The sequence below is a fragment of the Leptonychotes weddellii genome, chromosome 4 (genome assembly GCF_054177405.1).
Source record: "Leptonychotes weddellii isolate Sample4059 chromosome 4, ASM5417740v2, whole genome shotgun sequence".
Taxonomy (NCBI): domain Eukaryota; kingdom Metazoa; phylum Chordata; class Mammalia; order Carnivora; family Phocidae; genus Leptonychotes; species Leptonychotes weddellii.
Window position 1 is genome coordinate 2,549,350 of NC_138372.1, and position 10,002 is coordinate 2,559,351.

Genomic DNA, 10,002 nt, shown 5'->3' on the forward strand with positions numbered 1-10,002 from the left:
GTGTTTGTGTTTAAAGACACATTAATATATATTGTTGATTCATGAACATTGAACTCACTGACAGCAACATTGTAACTCATGCCTGCACAAAGCTTACCTAACACACATGTTTTCTCTGTAAGGCACAGCCTTCTTGTGCTTGGGACACTAGATAGCCCCTCAGCTCTATGCTTGGGAGCCAGTTTAAAAAGCAAGACCACCAATAAAAAGTACATAAGTGCCAAAAATGTGTCACTAAATAGACCATGAAAAGGATACTTATTTACAGTCTGAGAGTTGAAACAAGAAGGCAGAGCGTGGTCTTGTCCAACCTCAGCTGGGAACGTGCACATCCATCAGGTGACTCAAAATTTTCATCCCTCTGCACCTGTCCGAGAATGACAACAAATGCACCACTTACTGCTTTGGGGGTTACAAATAAATTTTAGAGAGGGGAATTTGCAAATATGAAGTCCATGAATAATGAGAATCAACTGTATATGTTTTTAAGCATCAAAGAGGCAAAGAAGAGAAAAAAATCTCTTTGGACTTGCACTTACTTGATAGTTTAGCATCGTTCTTATTTTTAATTGCCCGCAGTGAGGCGGCATCATTATGAAAGGTCAAAGGCAAGGGGGAAACACACATCTTCTGATTCAACAATAAATCTGCCTCGGGCCTTTGGGGGAGACTTCGGGGCTCCCCTGTTAGTGCCCCTCCTCCTATGAGGTGGGGATGAAGCAGGGTTACCGAGCACCACAGCTTACTTACCAGTGACAGTTTTTAGAAACAATGAATTAAAAAACAGTTATTGCAAAGTTATTGCAAAGTAAAGGTCACCGTCCATCATACTGTTGTTAGTGGTGCATCCCCGGAGAGCTTGGAAGAGCGCCAAAACCGTACATTTCAGGAAGGTAGTCATTAATCTCTGGTTCTTGCTTCGATTTTTTCACATGATTCACTCATTTAGTATTGCACAGATTCTAGTCCTGAATCTGCCACCAGGTACCTGCTCCAGGAGGAAAATGAAGCAGAGCCCAAAGTGACTTGAGCCTTCTGCGTGGGAACTTGGCAATGCCTAACCACCTATGTGGATGCCCTTTGAACTGGGAATCCGTCGGCTAGGAACTTACCCTGAAGATGCACCCAACCCTGTAAAATAGATATACACAACGTTCCTTATGATGGCACCGTCCGTCACTGCAGAGTATTGAAAACAACCTAAGCGCTCACACACAGAAACGCTGAATGAACTGTGGTGCGTCCACAGGATGGAGGGATAGGCAGCTATGGAAGGAAGATGCCTGTGGACTAACATGGAGCCCTTCCAGGCTCGATTGCCAAAGGAGCAATGTCCAAGTGAGCATCTAGTAAGTCGTGTCTGCATGTCAGTGGAAAAGCGTGCTTTCCCTGGGGTCCTCGGGGGGGCTGCCCTCCTCACCATGAGAGTGGATATCGAGGGGGCATGGCCAGGTCACTGGGACCGTGAACTGGAAGAAAGGAGTTCAGGCAGGAAAGGGATGCATCAGGTGTCTTCTCTCCCCAGAGAGCCACGGCAGGCCGGGCCGCCCTCACACCTGAGGCACCCTGCCTGCGTTTGACCACGGAATGAGTGCGGAAGGCAAGCGTTTTAGAGCAGGGTGATGGTGCCCAGTGATGCCGCCTCACTGCGGGCCCTGAAACAGGCTGACAGCAAAGACTGGAAAGTTAAAAGTTAATTAAAACTCCTATGCCCTTTCCCCCCGCCATCTCCGAGGGAGTGGAGGCTCGTTTCTCTTGTTTAATAAGCGAGCCGGCCGGTTACCGCTGTTAGCTGGCCCTTTGCAAACATCGCTGCTTATTATTTCCCAAACCCGGAGCCACCTCTCTCCCTGATTGATATGTCAGCGCCGAGAACCTGCCGGCAACGCCTCTCCCGCTGACACTCCTGGAGTCGACCCACTCCCTCCGCTGCGCAGCTCTTTATGAAGTCTGGGGCCAGCCCCTGAGCACCCAGGGGAGGGGGCTCACCCTTCATCTGCTTCTGTTGGTGCCACAGACTCAGAACCTCCCCAGGTGCCCGCAAACCCAGTTTTCTCTTAATAAACACAGTGCACCCACAGCCCCGAAGGCTGAGGCCAGCTCTGCCTCGTGCTTTGAACAGGAATGACTGGAAGGCCTTTTCCTTTCTTGTTCTAAAGTTAAATTGGAAGCAATGTTTCTTAAGCACTTCTGGGGTGGAGGGTGGGGTGGGGGAGGTGAGGAATCCAGAGTCAACACAAGCTCTCTCTTTCTTAATCGGGAGGGAGCAAGGTTGTAAGGGGGGCTGTGAACTATGATTAAATTGCTGCCAGCCAAAGTCCCCTTGGCTTATCACGCCTCCCCAAGGCCAGCCTCCAGGCAAGCAGTATCACTGGGGTTCTGGGCCAGGCCAAGTTCAAGGGTCTCGGGGACAAGGGGACACAGCTGGAGGGCATGACGGATAGAACAAGAGTCCATCTTCTCAAAGGAGACTCGGGGGGTCCGGGGACTTGACCCTCTGTGGTGGTGGACACCGTGTCCCGGCCTCAGGAAGTCCCCAAAAGAATGCTCCTGACCCCTGAGTCTCAGAGAGGATTCCTGGATAGAGAAATGTCCCTGAGTCTTTGGCTGGGAACGCTGGAAAAAGAAGGAGCACAGGATAAAAAGAACATCAGAAAAATAGGAAGCTGCAGGAAGACATGCCCGCTAGCTCAAACCTGCTGGCGATGAAAGTAGAAGAGAGAAAAGCCCCTGCAGACTTGTTGGTGAACCTCGTCTGAAGTCGAGCAGGAGACGGAAACTGCTATCGTCCTCCCAGGCTCCATCACATCGGGAGCGCCTTCTTGATTTGCTCAAAGACACAGGCGTTTCATATGCAAGGTCACCAGAGTTACCCCGAGGCCCCAGTGCTTTTAGGATCCACTAAAACCCGTTGCTGTGTGATTTCCACGGCGGAGGAATGGAGGTCACAGGTCAGTCTCCCCCCACCCCCACCCCCGGCCCTCATGGCCTTGCACATGAGACGCTCTGGGCTCCAGGGCCCCTCAAGGGCTCAGAGGAAGATCAGAAAAACCTCTGCCAAACTTCTAAGCCACGGTTCCGTCTTGTTAGGTTTCGCTCTTGTTAGGTTTTTAAGGAAGACGCAAATAATTCCTCCGTAGTGAGAAAATACAGTTCTTAAAGAGGGTTGGGAAATCATCTGAAATGTGCAGCCGTGTTGAAACCAATGCTTGAGCTCCTGGTGGTTTGGAAATCAGCAGGCAATTGCTTCTGCTATTGATCTCTCCCCTCAAGGCTTGCTTTGGAGAGCAGCGTGCACACTCCAAGAGCTATAAAAGGTGGGTGAAAAGGTTGAGGATTTAAATCCTGAGTAGAAAACTAAAGGCAGCTCCCGAGCAATTGCTATGAAATTTGTAAGCAATAGTCGAAAATGGGCATCAGTAAAGTGTTTTTCAGATAAGGGCCATGGGGGTAACCCTGAATATAAATGATCCCAATCCACCAGATTTTCAATGCTTTTATTAGCATACTACATATCTGGAAGCTATTTTTAAAAAATAATCCTGGAGCTCCCAAGTTGGTTGGCCAGCAGAAGCCAGTCTTTGGTGCAGAGGTTTTGCTCAATCCAACCTTCAGTAGGAAGTTGGTGAGATGCTCTTCTTGTGGTGTCAGTATTTCATGTCGACTGGTGAAGTCGAGGGGAAGGTTATACTAACTGGAAGGAGCTCTGTGTATCTCGTGGATGTGTTTGCTAAAAACGGGACAATGTTTAAACAGAACATGGGGCAATCTCGTGAACCTCTCGCCACCTGGATGGTGTCTTGATATTTGGTCACTTCCCTTTGGACAGCCTATGGCCATTCCTGGGGTCTCTGCCCAGGACTCTGAAATCTAGCAGAAAATACACATTTGGGGGCAGAAACTGGCTACAGGTCTCAGCTCAAAGTTGCAAAAGTTCTGATATGACCCCTGTCATGTGGCAGGGGAAATCTAAGCAGATAATATGTGATTGATCTGAGATGCACCAATTTGAGACTGATTGTTGGTTGTAATGGGCATGGGGAGGCCCTGTTGTCCTGCACAAGCTTGCTCAAGGCTGCTGCATGGGCCTTCCTCCATACGGTCCTGTGCATCATGTGTCTGGATAGGTTGAGAGTAACAGCCATTGTGGAGAAAGCTCCTATGTTGGTTAATTTCATTTGTCAACGAGGCTCGTCTATGGTACACAGATATTTAGTCAAGCACCATTCTAGATGTTTTGTGAGGGTGTTTTTTTGGATGGGATTAACGTTAAATCCATAGACTTTGAGTAAAGCAGATTACCTTCCTTATGGTGGGTGGGCCTCGTCCAATCAGTTGAAGGCCTTAAGAAAAAGATGGATGTCCCTCTCAGGGAGCAAGAACTCTGTCTCCAGGGAGCCCATGTTATCTTGCATGATTTTTGTTTGTTTGTGGCTGTGATCGTATAGTGGTTAGTACCCTGTGTTGTGTTTGTTTGTTTGTATTTTTATAGCTCAAACCCCTACAAACCTTAGGGAAAATATTAATCAGGGTTCTCCAGAGAAACAGAACCAATAGAGTGTGTCTATCTATCATCTATCTATCTATCTATCTATCTATCTATCTATCTATCTACCTATCTACTGAGGGAGACCTATTTCAAGGGGCTGGCTCACACCAATGTGGAGGCTGATAAGTCCAGAGTCTGCAGAGCAGGTGGTGAGCTAGAGACCTGAGGAAGAGCTGCCTTTCAAGTTTGAGGACCACCTGAGAATCACATGCAAAAGGACACATCTCTATCTCACTTGAGAGCTGTGATCAAGGCTTCTTCGTTGAGTTTTGTGAAGGGAGTGAAGAGTCAGCCCTTTGGCATGCTTCATCCCTGGGCGAGGACTCAGGGGCAGCATCCGGACGTCCCACCAGACGGGTGTGAGAGCAGCACTCCTCACTGACTGGGTGCTGTTGGGCAAGCTGCTTTACCTGCCTCAGCCTCAGCTCCTCTTCTGTAGGGCGGAGATGACGAAGCTTCCTTCACGGCACCCCCGTGAGTTCACCCAAGACAGTGAGAACAGCGAGTGCTCAGTAACCCATGACGCTGGTTACGTTGTTGTCACCACGGGGCGCTATTACATTACTGCACTGATTCGAATCCAGTTGATTGTAATGTACCATTTCAGAGTTTCTTGTTTAAAATAGAAAGAAAAAAAAGAGGTCCCCGAAGGATAACTCATCTGCACCATGTGCCTGGTGGGCTGCACAGCTCTTGAGGACGACAAGGGTCTGGGTGTCTATGCCCTCTTGGTGGGTCCTAAGCAAGCCTTGCCCCTGAGGAAGGCACTCATTAAAAGCATCCTCTTCATAGGTTTTGCAGCCTCTGCCTGAACCTCGGAGGTGCCAAAGGCATTGGAGGCAGAAACCAGACTGGGAAAGTAGATGGAGCGAGAGAAAGAACAGTGGACAAGCTCAGAGATGGTTGTGAGCTATGCACTTTGAGTGTGAGATCCAGCTCCCAGCTTTCAACCCCAGTGCACCCCAGGGTCCCAGAAGCCATTTGTGGGGCTGGGAGCACAACCCCTGGGGGCTGTTGCAGACTGCATTCTTTCCTTCTTTAGCCAGGAGAGTCTCAACTGTGAACATTCGCTCATTAGCGGTGACGAGTAGGGCTTGAAATGCAGAGGGGGTTCGTGCTACTTTACCTCCTTGTCCTGGGCAGAAGCACAAGACAGCCGGCGGAATGCAGCGCCTCTTCGCTCCTGGTCAACCGGCCGCGGAGAAATGGGAGGGACAGGAAAACACAGGCTGGGGTACTGTGTGAGAGAGCAGCAGTGTGTGTGTCAGCCAGAGGCCATCCCAGAATCGGGGACCAGGAACACAAAGGACATTTAAGCAGATTTGGGGTCCAAAAAGCAACATCCCAAGCAAGGGTTTGTGGGCTGAATGTCTGTGTCCCCTCCACCCCCAGTCAAATTCATATGTTGAAGTCTTAATTTCCAAGGTGATGGTATTAGGACATGGAGGCCTTTGGGAGGAGATTAGGTCTTGCGGCTAGAGCCCCACGATGGGATGAGCGTTCTTATCAAAGAGACCCCAGAGCATTCCCTCGTTGCTTCCACCATGTGAGGACGCAGAAAGAAGGCCGCCGTCTACGGACCAAGAAGCTGGCTCTGACCAGACGCCAAATCTTCTGGAGGGCATGATTTTGGGCTTCCAGCCTCCAGAACTGTAAGCAAAAAAATGTCTATTGTTTATAAGCTCCCGAGTCTGTGGTATTTTTGTTGTAACAGCCTAGGTGACGAAGGCACCAAGGTAGATTACTCTATTACTAGCTTTGTCTACCAGCTTGAGAACGATGTTCCTGAATGTTAGAAAACCTTGAGGTCAAGTCTCGGTGTATCCAGACACCAGTTGTGTGCACAAGGCATATCACTTAGCTTCCCTGAGCCTCTGTTTCTCCTGAAAACAACAACAACAACAACAACAGCAACAACAACAAAAACAGCAGCTGACAGGGCGCCTGGGTGGCTCAGTCGTTAAGCGTCTGCCTTCGGCTCAGGTCATGATCCCAGGGTCCTGGGATCGAGCTCTGCACTGGGCTCCCCGCTCGGTGGGAAGCCTGCTTCTCCCTCTCCCACTCCCCCTGCCTGTGTTCCCTCTCTCGCTGTGTCTCTCTGTCAAATAAATAAATAAAGTCTTTAAAAAAAAACAGCAGCCGATTATTTACCCCATCTGGTACAGCTTCCCTCCCAGACGTGTACTTCTCCTTCCTATGTAGAAAAGACCATTGCATGTTAATGCCAACTGTGTCAATAATTGAATTACCTACTCTGGTGGTGGTGAGCCCCGCTCCACGCTGCCCTAAGGTGATTCAGGGATTGCCAGGGGTGGGGGGCATTGGGGCTTCCCCACTGTGGATTAGACCCCAGGGAGCTCCCTATTTATCTGTTATCTTTCATGTGAAGTTTTACTCCAGGGCACATCTCAGCTCACACAGGTGTTTCCAGCCTTGAATAGGTGCATGCCCTCTCCCGGCTCTGGCAACACACTGTTCAAAATAGAACTTCCCCTGTGACGGGGAATTTGGCAAAGTCTAGCAAAATCTTGTATACATGCACTCTTTGTCCAAGGGATCGACTTCTAGGATCTATTTGCAAACGCACCAGGGAAAACATGAAGACGTGTGCCTATTGATTAGTGCACTTCCTGAAAGAGCAGGAGATGGGTCCCAATCCAGTGTCCACCACCGGGGAATTACCGAAAGGACTGTGACAGTGCCATACGATGGATTATTTTGCCTATGTAAAAAGGAATCAGGAATATTTCTTTCAAAGCCATCTCTTGTATGCAGAGATAAGTGAAAACAGTAAGGTAGTAGTAGGTGAAAATAAAACAAAACAAAACAAAGTGTATGTTTTTCTTGTATTAAAAGACTTACATGGCCAAAGCTGGAACAATTTGAGCAACAAAATAATGATAACATTAGATTATGACCTAAAGAAAAAATAAATATGCATGAGCCATACCAATATAAAAAAATAGTTGAATAAATCAATAAATGGGGTGGGGGAGTGCCAAGTGTTTCTTACAAAAGAATTCCAATTAATAAGTATAGATACCCCTCCTGTGGGAGGTTGGAGCTTCATTTCCCTCTCCTGGAGGGTGGCCTGGGCTTAGTGACTCACTTCCAAGGAATGGAGGGTGGGAAGGATAAACTGGTAATTTTCCACAGAGGTCCTGCAGACATTGTCTTGGCCAAGTGATGGAGGTTAATATCACCAGTGCAGGTCATGTTGGTAGCATCCGTTCCCTTGACATGATGCGATGAGCAGAGCATGGTACCCCTGTGCTCTTCTTCCCCTGAAGCCAATACCTCAGTCTAATCATGAGGAAAAAGTCAGACAAATGGAGGAGCACTCACCATTTTGTCTCTCCTGTGAAAAAATGGATCTAGGCAAAAATCATCAATGGCCTCCGACACCACAAAGGAAAAGGTGAGCAGGCATGATCTTGGTTGGAATCACATGCTACTGATGAAGTGTTCCAGCCCAAACAACAAAACCTAAATCTGATCAAACTCCTAGATTTGACTACCATTTTCCAGGATATACAGGGAACAGAATAACCTGTTGTACAACACCATGTGGATGCAATCCACAAAATCCAGACAGAAAGACTCAGATTATAAGGGAAATAAGAGAGTGAGGGGGACCTTACACTGAAAGAGAATGGGGGTCACACCAGCCAACCAGAATGTATGGATCTCATTTGGATCATGATTCAAACAAACAAACTGTATGAAAGGAGAGAAAAAAAATAGACAACTGGGTAATTTGCACTATGACTGTATATTTGATGATATTATGAAATTATTGTCAAATTTTAGGTATGATGAAATTTTGGTGATATGTATTTTAAAACTAGTCCTTATCTTTTAGACATATAAGTAAAAAAATATATAGAAGAAGAAATACAATGCCTGAAATTTGCCTCAAAATAATCTGAGAGGAGAGGGACATTTGTAGCTGGATGATGGGAACATAGAGATCATTATAATCTTCTTTCTAATTTTGTATATGCTGGAAACTTTTCATAGTAAAAGGATTTTATCTGCCAATCTACATTACTGATTAGATATATTTAAGCCACATTTGAGGCATAGGGCTTGCTCTACACATCCCGAATTGTCAGCTTCCAAAGCAAACTTCTGGGACCTTTCACTTGTGTTGTCAAGGAAAACCGTCATGTGGATCCTTTTGCAGGTGACTTTGCTTCCCCCACCACATGACAATGCAGCAGCAATGAGCCAAAATGTGGCCACGGTGGGTGTGTGAGCATTAGGTGTGGTGGGTTTAGCGGGGATGGGAAGGGAAAGCTTTGTGCTTGGCTGTGGGTGGGTTCATTTATGAATATAGTTAATAAGCATGCAAAGTTGTGGGGTCTAACCAAGCAGTGGTCCAGAAGTTGAGCAAGAGCCTGTTGCCATGGAGTGTAGTCTCCAGGGGAGGACAGAGACCGTGCACACAGATAAACCAGGCAGCTTCAGTTAGCGATGTGTGGGGTCAAGATCTTAGAACACAGTGGCGGAGGTGGCTGTGGTCCTGGAAGAGATTCTTGAACTCAGAGCCAGAATGGGAGGAGCTAGCTCTGCAAAGATCTGGGGAAGGTCCTATCTACCTTGTCTGGCTCTGATTACCACTGGGACCCATTTCCCTCCACACTCCTCCTGGCTCACTGGGCTCCGCACATGCAGGCTACCTCCTAGGTGGTCCTGAGCACACCTGGGATGTGCAGGGCTCTGCTCTGTACCTGCTGGTACCCTTCCCCTCTGTTCCCTTTGCCGTGTACCTAAAGGACTCCCTCTTTCTTTCAGGTTCCACTCAATGGCCATATCATCAGAGCTCCCTGCCTAGTGAAGCTCCTTGAGAGAGCATGCTGTTACTCTTGCCTGGCTTTATTTTCACTGTAGCATTTCCCATCATCTGACATATCATAGATTTATGTGTTTATTGTCACCTTCTTGTCAGAAGGACGTCAGCTCCAGAAGAGCTGGGATTGAATCTGTTTGGATATGTGTGAAGTCCCAGCCCCTGAAATGGTGTATAACATACAGTGAGTACTCAAAACATAGTTCTTGGACAAATAAACAAGTGTAAAAATCCTATAAGAAAAGAAGTTCAATACCATATATCAGCAATGAAAATGGAATGTAATTTATACCTTTGTTGCTTTTGTAAATGGAAACTAAAAACAACAACAAGAACAAACAAACAGGAATACATCTAATAGAAGATATATAGGAATTTTGTGGAAAAAATGACAAAATAGGGACTTCATCAAGATAAAAAGCTTCTGTGCAGCAAAGGAAACAGTCAACAAAACAAAGAGGCAACCCACAGAATGGGAGAAGATATTTGCAAATGACACTACAGATAAAGGGCTGGTATCCAAGATCTATAAAGAACTTCTCAAACTCAACACCCCAAAAACAAGCAATCAAGTCAAAAAACAAACAATCAAGTCAAAAAA